Genomic DNA, 15,760 nt, shown 5'->3' on the forward strand with positions numbered 1-15,760 from the left:
CTGCAAAGCCAACAAATTGTTAGATATTATTGTAAATAATCACCTGGTTTTCCTGACAATAATCAGCACCGAAGATATAATCCTTGTAGCCCTAAGTACGGTATATATGTTTAACCTTTACTTTAAAATGGTACTAAATGCTGAACGCTGTGGCTACTGTAAAGATAGTAAAAACAGATACTGTAGGAATAGAACAGTGTTTAACGACAAGTTACAAAGAGTTCTACTGAAAGAAAAGCAAGAGCAAGAAAGGTTAAATAAACAGAAACCACAGTGCCTCCCATCTTTCTTACATTAACTCTCAATAACTATAAAGTAAACTTTCTGCTATATATGAGTTGATTTCCCAGATCTGTGCATTAAATATTTACTTTGAACTATAAAGTTACGTGCGACCCAAACAAAAACTAATTTGCATTATTAATGATGCAAGAAATGTGATGCTTAGTCTCTTAAGATTCATAATAAAGAAGAAAATGTTCGAGATTTACTTTCTTTTTCATTTTAAAAGGCAAATGAAAACGATAAAACTTATTTAATTAACAGAGACTCTATTTATGAATTAGTTGTTTCTGCTAGCAAGAATGTTTAAAAAAAAAAACCTGTCTGAAATGAGGCTGAGACTACAAAGGGTCCATTTTCAGCTTGGGAGTCTCAAGGGAAAAATCAAAGGGTTTCTTTCTTTCAACAGTTTGGGTGAGATGATATTTTGAGATGTTGACAGCTGCCAAACTGCAGAACCAGTGAAGAACTACCAAACTGAAATCGTTTTTATCTTTTTGAATTTTTCTCAATATGCAGCTCGACTTCCCTTTACAGCTCACGACTGAAATTTCTACTCAGTTAAAAGGTTTTTCCCCTCTTTCAATGCTCGTGTCTACTGTTTTGGGCCAAAAATGAACTCTCTCCCTTCGAAAATTAACCATAAATAATACAGAACCATTATTAGTACCTACTAGCAGTGTTTCTATTACAGAAATGTATTAATTGCCATCCTTTTCTTCCTTCTTATGTGCTCAGTGTGGAACCAAATTTCAATGGTTAATCACCTTAATCATCTCAATCATCTCTCTCTATCACACTGAATGTTCTCACTATGTTTACTTACAAGATATTGGTAAAACAGACCTAACAGTCTTTGCTCAAATAAACAAAGTAGAAGTAAAAACCAACATTTAAAAGTTTTCTATTTTTCTGACAGAAGCTATTTATTAGATTCAAAACAAACCAGCCTTTAGTAAATAATAATAATAATAATGATAACAACAACAACACTTTCCATGCACCTCATACTATTCTTAACTATCTATTTTCTTGCTAAATCCCGTTTCTACGCTAAAGCCATCTCTCCTTTTCTAACTCCTCCATCTCTATTGGTGCCATGACCAACATTGTGGTCGTTTCTCATCTGCTTCAGACATCTGCCCCACGCTCCCTCTTCCGCCGCAGTCAGTCGGCCCGTGCACTTCTTTCTTCATCACACATGCATTAACCAAATCAAAGTCGAACAAGCCCTTTCCTCTCACCCTTCAGGCTGTCAGACTCAGCAACAGCCTCTGCTTCAGCTTCCTCCACCAGCTTCTGCCTTCTTCCCAGCCTGCCCTCACGTCTGCCCTCTTGCTGTCACATCTGTGTCTTGAAGAAGACCTCCTTAATCTTCCTCCAAGCGACCATTTCTTTCTAAACTTGTCCTTTCAGAGTCCGTCCCAGGCATCCCTCCGCCCTGTGCCCCGCTTGCCCCCTGCCACCCCCCTCGCCTGTACTCTGGCTGTACCCAGCTCCTTTTCCTTTGCTCCCACCAAAGCCAGTGCACGCAACACCACACTGAAGAAAGCCAGGAGTCGTCCTCCAGCGGGGGAGGGCAGAGCCCTGCGGGCAGGTGAGCCCCAGGGTGATCTCTTTGGCAGAGCCGAGATCTGGTGTATTTTGCCATTACAGAACTGAGCACGAACGAGCATCTTCTGAGCTCCTGACCCTCTCTGCTGTGACAGAGAGGACCCTCTGGATTTCTGTAGCAAGGCAGCTCCACGCTCGGCTTTGTGAGAGCTGATGCCAATATTATTTGGAAATTATTTGGAAATAGCAAGACTGACTTCTGCCGGCACAGACTCCTCAGAATTTGGATTAACTGCACTTTGGGGCACTTTTTTATTAAAAAACCCTCTATGTTTAATTAAAAATTCAAGAACAGAGCGTCAAATACTGGTGACTTCAGGCATTGAATACCTGTAAAAAATACACTTTCTTAAGAATTATCGTGAGACCTTAATGTCCAGCAAAGATAGTGATGTGAGAGATACGATAATATCCCAGCTATACTCGCAGATATCTTCCAATCAGTGACCCAAGGACTAACTCACACTTACATGATGAATTAGATTGGATTTTTTAATATTTTATTTTTTCAGTTTGTAACTGCAGAAGGCAGCATATAAATGTTTTGGGAGAGTTCCTGTCAACACTGAAAAAAGATCTAAAATTCCCTTTCAAAGAGACCTATCCACACCATTAAGCTCCTAAAGTAATAATACACAATATTACAAGGTCTTCCCTACCTCTGAAAATAAGGCAGATAAGTATACAAAGATTACTAATTCAGTACTTCTAAGATTAATAAAACACACGAAGACTCTCAAAATGGTGCCTCTGATTCAGTAAACACAGATCTAACTGGGCAACCCACACAAGCGAAGTGGGTGTCCGGAGGAGAACGCAGCCTTGCCCTCTCCGCCCAATGATTAATACCTTTACCACCCTCAGAGCCTGGCCCTCCTGCCGGCACAGCCTTGATGCCGAGCGCACTGCCTGCATCCTCTCCCCAGGGCCAGAAGGAGCATTGCCGTGGCCGGCAGCAGGGCAGCTCATGGCCACCGGCTCCCACCGATGCCATTCCCCCATGACCAACGCTCAACGCCAACAGGAGTCAAACAAGAGTTGCGTTTGCCTCCCGTTATTCCCCTGCCCTCGCTCTAGACATTTACATTTGAAAATAGTATCTGTCACTCCCACAAACCAAGAAGTTTTTTTTCTGTTTGAACGTGAATGAAAAAAATCCAAATCTCCGGGTGCCTGACATCAAAGCGTGGTAGAAGAAGACTATTGGGGTGGTGTGCTGGCATTAGCACGGCACTAGAAAGGAAGAGCAGATGGGCACTGAGGAAGCAAATCCTGTTGAAATATGATTAAGTGACACTGAAGATAAGGAAAACCATGAAAACTAAAGGGCAGGTAAGGGGATTTTAAGTGCAATATAAAAGGGGATTTGTGGCACGTCTAATTCCTCCTTTAAACGTTGATTAAACATAGGTTTTGGGGGGTTTTTTTGCTTCTCAATAATAGTTACAGCTCATTTTGTTTCCGTCTATGCTCTCTGCAAGCATCAGTGAAAGCTGAAGGTGCTTGGCACTTTTGTATCGACTGTATTTTTATGTTTTATTCTCACTCACTAAGTACTTTTCCAACTAAAGATGAAAACAGGAGGCATAAAAAGAAAATGTACCATAAAGTACCTCCAGCATTCTGAGGAAAAAAGCTCATGATTTTCTGGAAGATGATGGTTTCATTGCAACCACGCTCCAAACCAAGCTTTACCAATTTATCCATTTCTGACTAGGCAAGCCTGGCTTCTGACCCTGTGGCTTCTTATATTTGCCAAAGCAGAAAGTCTGCTCTAAGTATTGATGGGCTGGAGGACCTTGATTTGTTTCTTCTTATTATTATCATGTGTGCTAATACAATCAATTGCTCATTTCAATAAATTACTAATTGTGAGCAAATCATCATTCTTAGCGTTAACAGAAATAGGTCTTATTCTCCCATTTCTGTACATGCCCACCTCCACCAAACCCAGCCCTCGCTATGCCATTTTGATTTGAAGCTCATTTACAGACCTAAGCAGACTAGAACAACCAGCCCCCCCTCCTGTTTCCCAGTGGGACAACCTGCCCAAGAGTTGGCCTTTCAAAATGCTTCACCTCATCATTTCTACTGTCTTCTCTGAGAGGGGGAGGCGAGGACACGAAGGGACGGATGAAGAGAGGGAGGAAATACCTTGTGCCTCTTTTGGGGCCAATCCCATGCATTTTACTGAACTTTTCCAGAGTCATAAGTCCAAAGGGTTCCTCAAACACCTCTCCAAGCTGTGCTGCTCACTCTGCTCCAGCACGAGCTCAGGGTGGAGGGGGAGAAGGAAAGGCAGGTGTGTGCACACAGGGATGTTTGCCCCAGCACTCCAGGAGAGGAGACCTCTGTACCAACCCTGCAAAACTGACGTGACACCGAGATAAATATGTACAGTTCTCTGGATATCAAATCTGCACTTTAGTTTTTTTCTTGATATGGGAAATCCTGACTCATGCCTGCGGCTGGGATTGGGCATGTGGGATGTTTGCTCATCTAGTATTTCCTGTGGCCAGTTAGAAAAATCATGTAATCCACCACAGGTTTATAACATAATTTAAACCTGCCAAGTCTCATAACTTCTAAGAAGGCAAATTAACCATAAAGAGAATGGTTTCCACTTACTATATGTTATATTCAGGTCTCTGGCACACAGGCTTGCCACCGAAGAAGTCTTTTATGCAAGCACATAATCAACAGAAGCCTTCATTTTCACTGCGGTTAGATTTAATGTGATAATGAATATTCCAGTGTCAGCTCCAGGTAAACTGATGGGGTTTCACCTCAGATTCCCTCCTTTAAATATCTCACGCAGGCACACGCTTGCTGAGTGGTAAATAATTTAGCAGCGCCAGCAGAAGGACACCTCAGATGTGTTCAAAATGCAGGCGTACCTGCCTCGCTCATGTACTGCCCCGTGTTCCTGCTCTTGTAAACAGCATCAGTAGCGCAGCAGAGAGTGTAAAGGCTTTATTACCTATTTATATCAGCCCCTTGCAAGGGAGAGCAAAGGGAAAAAAATGCATGGCTTCAGCAAGCTGCCTGTGGAAAAATCCCCCCACGTGCACCACGGTCACCCACAAAGGTCCCATTGGGGTCACCACTGCTCAGCTGGTTCAAGTGGGACATGCAAGGTCTGGGCAGGGAAGCTCAGCGGTGCTGGCCCAGACCAACACCAGAGCCACGAGGAATCCATATTCCCTCATTGGCAGCATTTATTTTTGTTATAATTTGCAGAACTACAGATGATATTTTGCATTCATTTGAGAGTCTCTCTGCAGTTTGCAAACATTTACCCACCCCATATGAGGCGAATTCTCTCATGCTCATTTTACGGACATGGAGTGCGGCTGAATTCATATTACTGTGAAAACCTTTTCTGCCAAATTTTCTCTCCTGTGTCACCATATTTTACCGTTGTTACCTAACTAGGGCTGCCTGTGGGAGCAGATTTCCAACATAATTCTTAGGAATCTGCTATTTCTTTGGGCTTTTCACCTATTTTGCAGTTATTGGCTGATGTTTTTCCTCTCCTCCTTCATTTTGCCAGTTTCAAGTTTCCATTCCGACACCAAATGCTTTCCTCTTTTTCTACTGCTGTTAACACTAGGCAGATCAAACAAACACAAAAGTGTTTTCTCAAAAAATAATCATTAAGCCTATCGTGTAGTTTAGTTCAAGTGACAGCTGAATATTTGTTTCATTAATAAGTAATTTGCAATTAATTCGTGGAGTCATTTCTAAAAGAACATTGTGATGTTTCCATGGTTTTAAAGTGGCAAAACACTAGTCATTTTTTGACAAAATTTCAGTACAAATTGCTCTATGCATCCACTGGAAAAATCCAACCTCTGATGAGGAGCGTCCCCGTGATGTGCCTCCCATGGCAAGGCACCTACATACGATATCCAAATAACTGCAGTATTTAGGATTTGAATTTCAGGTGCATGGGTGCTCGTGCTGCTCCATTCAAACAATTAGTATTGAAATTACTAAAGTTATGGGGTTTTCCATTTAAGGCTCATAAACAACTCTTCTCCACGCTGGAAGAATAACAAAATCTCCAATACAATTTGTTCAATTGATCTATTTTCATTCAAAAGGTTGGACAAACAAATGATTGTTAACCTGCCATCTGAAACCGAAGGTGCTTCAGCTCGCAAAGGCTCCTGAGGCTCTAAAACCGTGCCAGGAGTTATGGGCCACCCCTCCACGGGCTGTGCATCTCTCCTTGGAGGTCCAAGGGACTCCGTCCTCAAGCCTATGAAGGTCACCTTCTGCCTGGGATGAAATAGGCACCGGTCACAAGGACCTTTTATTAATAATTAAATAGGAGTTGACCATCTTTCACAGTGTCTTTTCTAACCTCACAAACCGGTGTGATTCAGGAATAAACAACACAGAAAAGTGTCTTTAATCCTGGACACCTTCCACTCTAAAACCCAGGACCTGATAACCAGCCAGCAAAGACTAAGGACATTTCTAAGCTACAGAAACAATTACAATTGTTGCCATATCACCTTCTAAATAACCTTCCCCCAAAATTATAGGTTAGAGAGTTGTCTGTAATCATTAACTGCCTGAAGGAGAGAGACACATTACCAAAGCAGCAAACCTCTAATCATCAGAGTGGGAGCAGCACAGAAGAGAAAAATAACTCCTTAACAAGCAAGTTGCAATAGTTTAAAAAAAAAAAAAATCTGATTTAGCACATATAGTTAGCACTCTGCAGTTGCAAAATTAAAATGTTGGAAAAAGGGAACATCATAAATTTGTGCCTACTTGGGAATGTAATTTGCTAGAATTACACTTTTAGATGGAAGTGCTTACAGGTTTTCATATTCAGCAGCAAGAGGACCAATTATATTAACGAACTGACACAGCTCTGAAGTGACACAACAGAGAGCTGGTAAAAAAAAATCAAATGTTTGTTTTTCAATTAAAAATGAGGAAAACATTTTTTTAAAAAACTGAAAGATGCCCAATTTCAAGGCATCCTGATTGAGATGAATAGGTAGCTAGAACTTGGTATCTGGAAAGCAAAGTTCTAGACCCTTTTACAAAAACCGTTCGTTGGAAAGGGGTTTTAAGTTGTCAGAAATATCAGGTTAAAATTAATATTTTTAAAATTGCTGGAATGCTATAATTTCTGAGCTAAAAATTAATGAAGCTGGATAAGAGAATCTATAAAATATCTGGCAAGAAAAATCTGGAAACAATCAGCTACACCGTGCTTTGCTGCACAATGATTTCCATGATAAGATGTGGCTTTGCCTTGGATGCAGTTTGCACCCTATTAGCTTGATCCAGTTTCCACTGAAGTAAATGAAAAGATTACCACTGACTTCAATGAAAGCTGGATTAGACTCTGTTCACATTCACAGTAGAAAAAAAAAATCGTAATGATTATTTATGCCAGAAATTCCAGTGTAAAAAGCAAAATTGGCGCAAATGCGTTGAAGAATTTGAAGAGAAAAATAAGCACAGTGGATATAAAATATGATTCCACTAAAAATGATAAGATTACTAATTACTCTGAATAAGCTTATAGAAATACTATAGATGTAATTAAATGGCACAAATATACTTCCAAATCCAATTATAGCAATGGAGCAATGATTATACAGTTGCATTAAGAGTTAAAATAAAATATGATACTAGATAAATGGGTATATTAGAAAGGCATTATTAGATTTCCTTGCATTTATCCACCATCAAGCGCCACCAACCCTTGAAGCTAGGGACGAATAGAAGAAAACAGATAGAGGAGAAAGACTGGCTTCGCTGGCTAAATATAGCCAGTAACAACAGAGGTATTTCTACTAGAAAAGGTAAAAGGAGAGATCCCAGCTACCAATACATGACTTGCACAACAAATTAAAATACTGAGTCTTATTCACAGTCCTACAGCTCCACCAGAATTAGCAACTCCTGTGAGTACCAAACAATAAAAGAAGTAAAACTTGACAAGGATTTACTGCAGAAAGTTGAAACACCGCAGAGAAAATATACCAATAAAAGGCCAATTATTGCAACCATCAATATTCGGCAGTGGACTATCAGAGGAAAAGATATGCAGATCCAATTAGGAAAAAATACAGTCATGCCTGTCATTTGGCAGAAGAGCATTGCTTACAGATAGGAAAAGGGACACTCGCTTTATTTGTATGTTTAAATAATAATTTGATACTTTACCCATTATGTCAAGAAATTAACATTCAGAAGGAACAAATACATGCACAGTGTCACAGTGAGTCCCTTTCTGATGTAAAACTAAAACAAGTCATCCCGTGCTTTGCTCTCTCCAGTCCTTCAAACTCATATTAGCTTTAAAACAATATACAAAGTATGTATCAGGTTTGTCAACTTTTGAAACCCAAAGAAAATATTCACCAGTTGCCAGAACCTTGTAGGTCATGCTTAAATCACAACGGTACCTGTTTTTACAATTCAAACATAAACCAGGCACAACTTGCAGTGAGAATTTTTTGTGAGAATTCCTCTCTGGTGGGCTGGTAAGCGGAGGTTTCCCATTAATAAACACCTGCAGTTTATCCCTGTTTTGCAGTCACAGGGAGAGGACTGGTAAGGAGTTCAGCGTATAATGTCATCCCAGACCTTCTCTGGCCCCCAGGTACATGTTGGGCCATTAGCATAATAAAAAAGGGGAGGGGGGGGAGAGAAAAAAACCCCTAGAAGTAGTCCTTTATTCTGCTTTTGCTATAATACTAGAAAGACAAACAGAAACATCCACATGCACAGCTATGCCTTGGCTAAGCAAATCTCATAAATGTCTGAATTTCCCATTACGGCCGTGATTTCTAGAGGGAGATGAAATCTTTACCTCTCTCTAAATTGATGGGAGTCTCCCTCCTCCCTTCAGATGCCAGAATATGGAAGTAGAAGACTATCCCTCTGAAGGCTGTATTTTATAATACTCTGATGAGATGCCTTTTGATTTAGGGTTTGCATGAAGGAAGAAAAAGAATCCATGTAGTCTGCCAGCTCATCTAACCCAACTTTAATCACTTACTGTGTAGACAGCTATATCAGAGCTAGTCATCTAAAATCCCTTTAAAGTCAATGGTGAGAAATAGATGTTTTTAGGAAGCAATTAATTGATTGGAAGGAAGAGGGATCTATCATATATGGAAAAGAATTGTGGCCCGGAGGGTTCTGCTTTTCTCCTTTTACGCTAACGAGAGTTCACACATCTGCATCGTGGTAGTCGTCCAAAAGAGGTGAGAAGAATATCACCAATCTCTATTCAACAATCTCTCTTTTTTTTTTTACATCTTTTTAACTGTCCCTCTTCCCTTCTTTTTCTACACCTACTCTCTCCTGGAACACCAATGCAATTTTTTACATTATAAGCCCATTAACCTCCCAAGGAAATGTTTTCATTCATCTGATGGTAATGAAAACTTTCAGGTCATCCATGACCAGTCACCTGGGCCAGAAGAACTGATCCATCAGGTTTAAAAAATACATTAATGGATAGTTTCATGCCAGTTGTCGCAGAAATATTCAGAATTGCACAAATAAGAGAAAACTGCCTACCATTTCACCACTCTCCCACAGACCCATGGGCCCTTCAGCTCCCAGGACTCTTGGTCAAGTCCAAAATTATGATGGTTATATATGGCCTAAGGAGCTGGGCTGTGGTGATTTTCATGGAGACAGAGAAAACTATTCCTCCTCAAGAGGACAAGGCATATCTGTTGACTTGAAAACAGAGCAAATTTCAGGAGGGAGAAAAAATTAATAATAACAAATTTGTTTTCATCAAGTAAGATCCAATGAAGTCAACCTGAAATAAGTTTTGCCAGACTTGAATGTTGTGGAGACCCCTAAAAGTCTTTCTTTTGCCTGATCTACCACCCAACGGGTAGCCCTGTGCAATTTTGTTCTGCTTTTACGAGCTGGTGAACCAGCCTATTTCCTCCCACCCGCCAAAGAGCAACCATTGTACTGAAGATCTTTGAGAAATCTGCCGCACACTCTGACATAAGGGAGTAAGTTTTGTTTCATGTTTTCCTTATGCCAGGGCATTCATCTTCAAAGTGCCTCGCACGCAACCGGGGAGCCTTAGAAGCGTATCAGGGGCAATTCAAAGAGCTTTGCATGGAGCAGGAGGGGGTTCCTGTTGAAAGATGCAGCCTTGCATCTGCCAGAGAAGAGCAGATTCAAAAGCGAAGAGGTCACTTCACCTACCTGTAGTGCGATCACATATTCAGAAGACTCCAACTAAAAATAAGGGCTATTTAGACAGTGTGATAACCGAAACCCTCTAGGCAATGCTCTTTTTCTCTCTCCCTCACACACAGACACGTATAGAGTAATATCTCCTTTAGAAAAAAACCCAAAACTGTAGGAGACGTAATGGCCCCCAGAAAACTTACTCACAGATTAGCCCCATCTATAGCATCCTCCTGGTTTGAGCACAAAAGTTTCCAATGAGCTGGACCTCCACAGACCTCTGTTCAAGCCACCTGAGATAAGGAAATGACAATAAGCAGTTGTTTAACACAAGATAGAGAACACTGCTTTCTTTTAATCACCCGATTTATTCCCATGTAGAGAACATATTTTGCTTGGTTCAGAAATTACAATTACCTCTTCTATGGTCAGACCTGGAAGGCCCTGGATAACGCGAGGGCTCTGCTAGGATGGGCACTGCCTAGACACAGAGTAATACATAGCTGCTTTCCCCAGAATTTATCGTCTACGAGACATAGGAAAATATGGAAGAAAGCATTGTTCTCCTCATTTTACACATGGAGGACTGAGACAAGGAGAGGTGCAAGGTTCACGCACAAGCGGATCAAGAGGTGTTTAATGTCACTGATGATGTTAAGGAAATCAGAAGAGGATTTTTAAGTGAAGCAGGAGTATAATAATCTTGTAGGTTATCTGTGGAGGCTTTGTATCAGGTACTTCTTTTTAAAACAATTCTGATTAAATCTTTGTAACACCTGCCTTTTGATAAGGTGTAGATAGCTCTGCACCTGCAAGGAAGTCTCATTTTGGCTACTGAGAGAGGGCAGTTACCTCCATGGGATTCAATCCCACTGTCCCGCGTTAGCGGCGTCTGTCCCTGCTCCCACTGCCATTGTACATCTGGCACTGGCCACCTCCCTCTTCCGTCAAACATCCACTACTGCAGAGACAAACCCATTCTGTATACGGTTTCTTCCATCTGTAATACTTCTTCAGTATCTAATGTATTCCAGGACTTATTTTTTCTTTTTTTTTTTTTTTTTAATAGTAAGTTAAAAGACACAGCATCCTACGCTTCAGCCTCTATCCTCCTTTCTCAGACTCCTCTGATATATATTGTAGTTGTCTCATTAAAATCTGCAAAGCCTTTGGGACAGTCTTTGTCTGAATGGCACTTCACATATACAGATACATTACTCTCCGTATCTTGAGGTTTTATTATTAGAAATAATTGGGCTTGTCTTTCTTTTAAACTCAATTTAAACATTGCCTCCATTGCCACATGCTTCATTTTGCTGCAGTGCTGACTGTGGTATTTCTCATTCAGCGTGCATACTCCAGGTTCATTTTATAACAGCAGGCCAAGATGGATCATAAACTTTATGTCTGATACCGCTTCTTACATAACATTTGTGGGTTTTATCAAATTTTCCTACTTAGAGAGTGTATTTTCCCACTTAGCGAGTGTATTTTCCCTTTAAAGCACCTGATCAAGTACACTGAGATCTGGGACATAATTCCAGAATTTCATTTAATTGTAAAATTATGCATGTACTACATATACTCACGTATAGCTTACTTTGCTACAAGGCATCTCTCAAGAAGAGGTAACCATTTTGAGACCCTTTGATACCATCAGGCTGCTCGAACACACACTATGCTGCACAACCTGCTTTCAGAAGGTTTCAAAGCCTGTATTTGCAACGTGTTTCCTTTTTTTTCATATTTTATTCTCACTTTTGTTGTTCTTGCAGTGACCTCACCTGGAGCAACGAGGCTGCAAGCCCTCCATAGGTCTTCACAAAAAGAGCAATTGGTCTATGCTCTATATGTTTCCCAGGTTGTAAAACAGCATAAAAGTACAAATGAAGAACCTCATACTATTTTTCTTCCTGCTGTGTGCAATCAAGCCAGAAAGTATCCCTTACTCAGAAGGAACCTGCAAATTACCTCGGCGTGCCCGACCCACCAGCAGTAATAGAACATTAGGACCATTTTCCCCCACTCACATCGTTGGTGCGGTGCTGGCTCTTCCCCCGCTGAGCTCCTCCAGCAGGTCTGTAATGCTGCCAGTCTCCGCTATGCCTGGTTCAAAAGTAAAATCCTGAATGTGAGTGAAACATAAACCTTTGCCACCAAAATATGTAAATTATTTTTAAAGAGCTTTACTTCACTTTACGTGCTGCAGAATTGACCCCATATATCTGGGAAGTCTGAAACTGAAATAGATTTAATGCAGCTAAGAAATAATCACAGGAAAGTGCTTTGGATTCAGCCAAGTATGAACTAAGGCAGTCTATTTTCTTCAAAGAAAGCTGGGGCTACCTTTCATTACATTCAACTATATCAATTATATAGAACTTCCACGGAAAAGACTTAAAATTTACAAAGGTAGAACAAACAGCATTACTGCAATGTCCAGTAGGATGAAACAAATTCCTTACATGGTAGGTGAATTCCTTTTTTTAGTATTTTAGAATTACTAAAAAAAAAGAAGGAAGGAGGAATGGAAGGAGGGATTTCATACACCTCGACCAGACTCGCTGCGGTGGTGACATAAACCTGGGACACCGCGGCACATACGTTTTGGAAATTAGCCCCCACATCCCCCACCTCATTGCCAGAGCTCAGATCTCAACTCTCTATTTCTGTATTCCCTACTTACTTCTAACCAGAGGAATGCAAAATTTTAGATAACGTTGCGTTTCTTTAAGTCTCTTCAAATAGTATCATACAAACTATTTACTCCGCTCTACTTTGACCGGGGTTTCCATTTGCAGGATGTGTGCCATTCAGCGCTCTGCTCCTGAAAAGTTTGGTGTCAAGTTCTTCAGATGCCTAATTTGGGCTTAATTTGAGGCGGGGTAAATCGTTACAACTCAGATGAAGTCAATAGGAACACAGCAACTTACTTCAGCTTGGTGTCAGTAAATACTGGCAAGATTGATCTCAAACTTTTTCAGAACAAAAGATTTTTGAAGATGGATTAAACAACATAAATGCTGAGCTGTTTTGCTAGACTGCAAAAGGCATAACACATGCTTTGTGTGACATCTCTGAATTATCCCTTCGTGGTAATGTTGACATTACATGGTATTGACTCATGGAAGAAGCTTAAATACCCTTTTAAGTTTTCAAGACTCTTTGACAAAGCACTATTTCATTAACAAAATGTTAATGGAATCGAGGAAGCTTGAATATACAGTATAGCCTGCTGGTTTCAAGACGCTCTATTCACTGACCGAGAGACGTGACTGCAACAGAGCAATGTAATTCTTATTTTTAGGCCGACAGAAAAGGGAGCATCTCAAGCAGGGCACCCATTGGTTGAGAAAGCAGGACCCAAGGCTACTTCCGCAGCGCTCCACTACAAGGCTACCACACCTTCTGCTGGAGAAGGTCAAAATAGCACGAATGAGAAAATACATCGTACAAGGTAAACTAGGAGGGGCAGCAGGGGTGACGTTGGCTTGGAGCTAAGGCTTCTTGCTTGTGAAAAGGAGGAAGACCTAGAGAGCATTGCCGTGCAGAACACATGCTCTGGGGTCATGTTCGGGAAACAGTAATTACGTGCCTACAGCAAAAATTGTTGGCTTTAGGTATCCTTTTAATGGCACAAATGGCTCTCGAATAAGTACAGGGGTTTATATTTGAGGGGCTTACTGCTAGGAACAGAACTCGGCTTTCAGGTTCTTGATCGAACCCCGAGCACAGACTTGATGGCGAGAGACAGGCAGTGCAGGCAGAGGAGATGGCCTCACCAGGTGTCCCATGCCACTCGCCAGGATGATGGGGAGGGGGGGAGACGCCCCTGGGGCAAGGCAGCAGCACACAAGGGACTGGTTTTCACCTTTCACCTGTGAGTAGCAGAGAGCAGGTTCCCCTCCCAGCGACAGGTGCTGGATGTCTGCTAGGGGTGATTTTCATCACAGCACACAGCCCGCAGCTGCGCGGGGAGGATCCGGTCACCGCTGAGCAACGTCCTGCCACCACAGATGAAAGATATTGTTGAACACTGGGAAAAATGGACGCCTTTTTTTTAATTGTCTTTTCTGAGGTCCAATACAGCAATAGATTGTTTATGAACAACCGCCACAAATCTTCTTATCAATAAACTTATAACTATTTGTAACGCACACTGCTCATGACCGTGACATGCTCCCAACAACTTTTCAACACCGACCTCCATACAGATATCGATTTTAAGTCAAATCTTTGCATAAAAGGTGACAGACCTTTTCAAGGGCAAAGTTTACTCACACTGAATAGTCAGACTTCTAAAGTTAAGCTTTCCTGTAGTTTTCTAGATCTACAATTGCTGTAATAAGGAAAGTCATAATTGACAAAAGCGATTGGAAGCGATGCGCAGGGAAGTATTAAACCTCTGCCCATTTGCTTGCTTTCTGCATTTGGCAGCATTTTACGTTCCAACAGCTTCCACGTTTCCTCCTCAACAGTCCATTTCCTCTTTTATATGGACCCACATAAAATAACAAGTGGAAGAAAACCATGTAAAAAAGAAATGAAGAATTCAGTGCATAAATGCAAAACTTGACTGAGGCATTCAAAGGCCACCTTGCTGCCTGGAACTGCTTCTTTTCTTTTCTAATTGTTTAGATTTCCAGTTGATAAAATCCACACGAGTGAAGATAACTTTGCATGACCGCCCAGGAGAAGGCACGATGGGAAGTTGTCTGGGAAGAGGGGATGGTCTCTGAGATACGTTTGTATGCATCTGTGCAATATATTAAGAAGTAAAAAAAAAAATAAAAAAAAAGACAGTGGCACAGCTGCATATACAAATAACAGAATCAATCAAACATAGCAAAGCTGTGAAACACATCTGTGCTCGGGTACCAATGACCGGATTAAAGGGTGAAGTAATCCAGGTGTTAATGAGACAGGAGCCAGGGAGCCTCGTGGGACTGCGCTCCACGCCTGCCATCACCGGCGCCATCAGCAGTTTTGCCTCCAGCATTGATGGGATCGGGACCAAGGATTATAAAGGAAGAGGGAGATCCTCAGCTGACATGTTTGACTGATGGACAAAGGGCTTGTTCACTGGCTGAAAACAGGCATTTTGGTGCAAAGCAAAGCTTAATACACATCTACCCAATTCCTACGTACCTAAGTGCAAAGTGATGCTGCTGGTCGCTGCTGTTGCCAGGTCAATGCTCTTCTTAACAGCATCTTACTTTCTTGGTTTTGTTTTTTTAATTCAAGCCAAATTACCTTTGCCCTGAGAGGTGTACGACAACTACAGTATTAATTGCAGTCTGATGCCCCAACAAGGAGAAAAATACTCCCGTAGAACAGGATGAAGGATTTTGTGCCAGGCTGAACGCAAAGTGCAGATGATTCATCTTTCCCAATGCCTTGCTTGCTCTCAAAAGGAGCAGAGGAAAGCTGCACTGCCTGAAGAGTGCTTGGCTACACAGCACCGATGCAAAGGAGCCCTGCAAATCCTCTGCTCAGGGGATTCGTTCCAGCACAAGGCAATTCCACCTTACAATCCACCACCAAAACGCAAGAGAAAAGTGCCCAGAGCACATCCTTGGCAGGCAAAGCAGCCCCCCGGCTGTCAGAGGGCACTCCTTCAGCTAGAAGACTTTCCTCAAAATCTTGATGTAACTAAATTAAA

General features: G+C 41.4%; 1 long non-coding RNA gene across 4 annotated transcripts in view; it reads right to left on the reverse strand.

The window, feature by feature from the left end:
* Positions 1-15,760, reverse strand: part of LOC142063193 (uncharacterized) — an 88,997-nt gene that overhangs the window by 25,661 nt on the left and 47,576 nt on the right. For 3 of the 4 annotated variants that reach the window (XR_012662687.1, XR_012662686.1, XR_012662684.1), the window contains 2 exons: positions 12,129-12,204; positions 10,306-10,391 (listed from right to left, as the gene is read on the reverse strand). This is a non-coding gene — a long non-coding RNA (uncharacterized LOC142063193). Of the gene's footprint in view, positions 1-10,301; positions 10,392-12,128; positions 12,205-15,760 lie in introns of all 4 variants that reach the window. The other variant, XR_012662685.1, reaches the window with a different exon arrangement.

Source organism: Phalacrocorax aristotelis, chromosome 11 (genome assembly GCF_949628215.1).
Source record: "Phalacrocorax aristotelis chromosome 11, bGulAri2.1, whole genome shotgun sequence".
In the NCBI taxonomy this organism is placed as follows: Eukaryota; Metazoa; Chordata; class Aves; order Suliformes; family Phalacrocoracidae; genus Phalacrocorax; species Phalacrocorax aristotelis.